The 1,141-nt window shown below is 44.2% G+C and overlaps 1 non-coding gene across 1 annotated transcript; it reads left to right on the top strand.

The window, feature by feature from the left end:
* The first annotated feature begins 528 nt into the window (after positions 1 to 528).
* Positions 529 to 647, top strand: LOC145393110 (5S ribosomal RNA). Its single transcript, XR_013896127.1, has one exon. It is a non-coding gene; the product is annotated as a 5S ribosomal RNA (ribosomal RNA).
* The last annotated feature ends 494 nt before the right edge of the window (positions 648 to 1,141 follow it).

Below are 1,141 nucleotides of genomic sequence, written 5' to 3'. Positions count from 1 at the left end.
TCCAGACCAATACCAATGCAATAACAGCAGCTGATGGTCTCAATGCCAAAGATCCCTCGAGGCTTAACACACAGACACAGGACAACCACGGGACTCTCAATCAAGAAAAACACGAACATGTAAACATCGTAAACAACCACCACACCACAACAACACCTCCACTCAGACCTATGAGGCTGACCCCTCCCTCCACCCTCACCATGTACCTCTTTCCAATAAGTTAGTTCATTTTTGTTGGACAGAACTGGACCAATCCCACTACTTGAATGCATGAAACTTAGTGAACCTTAGTTATGAGATACGAATGAGTCTCCTTGGTTACTAGTTAAACTGACCCTCAAGACTTATCCCCACCTTGTCAGAGGACAGTAAATGCAATATGGCTATTCAAACCACTAAGGATGTAGTACTAGTCCTCTCACTTGACCACTGCCCCAAATTATTGCAAAAATACATTCAAATGAGTGACCACTATTTTTTGCCTCATTTAAAGCTTCTGTCTTCCATAAATATTTAATCCTGTACATACTCAACGGCCATACCACGCTGAGTACACCGCTTCCCGTCCAATCAGCGAAGTTAAGCAACGTTGGGTCTGGTTAGTACTTGGATGGGTGACCGCCTGGGAACACCAGATGCTGTTGGCATCCCTACGTGTCAAGTGGGGTTGGTGGAGGATTAGTGCCCCTCCCTGTAAAACAATTAACTCTAAGCCCTTGGCCACCCCGTTTGGGATACATGGCGTCTGGCAATGAATGAATGAATGAAAACATACTCGATACTTAGCCACTACAGTCATTCAAAACCTGCAACACTACATGAAGTACCTCAACAACATCCCTTTCCTCCTCTACCCAACACTACACAAACATTTTCCCCCTACCTACCCAAGAGGAACTGTGTTGTGAAAATCCTATATTTTACCAAGCAACACCACAGAGTAAATAAATTCCTCCTCCTCCAACACAACACAATACCTCCCATACATTTCTTTCCCCTACCTAAATGACCTCCATCCAAAATGGACTGTGTTGTGTTAAGTACATGATACGATTTCACAGCACAGGTCACAGGCCCCAACCATCTGCCAGTGGCTGTGGTCGTCAGCCATCTCTCTCTCTCTTTTTTTTTTTTTTTTTTT

Source organism: Coenobita brevimanus, chromosome 23 (assembly GCF_032717465.1).
Source record: "Coenobita brevimanus isolate Jiangsu-jjx chromosome 23, ASM3271746v2, whole genome shotgun sequence".
Taxonomy (NCBI): domain Eukaryota; kingdom Metazoa; phylum Arthropoda; class Malacostraca; order Decapoda; family Coenobitidae; genus Coenobita; species Coenobita brevimanus.
This window is presented reverse-complemented; position numbering and strand designations above follow the sequence as displayed.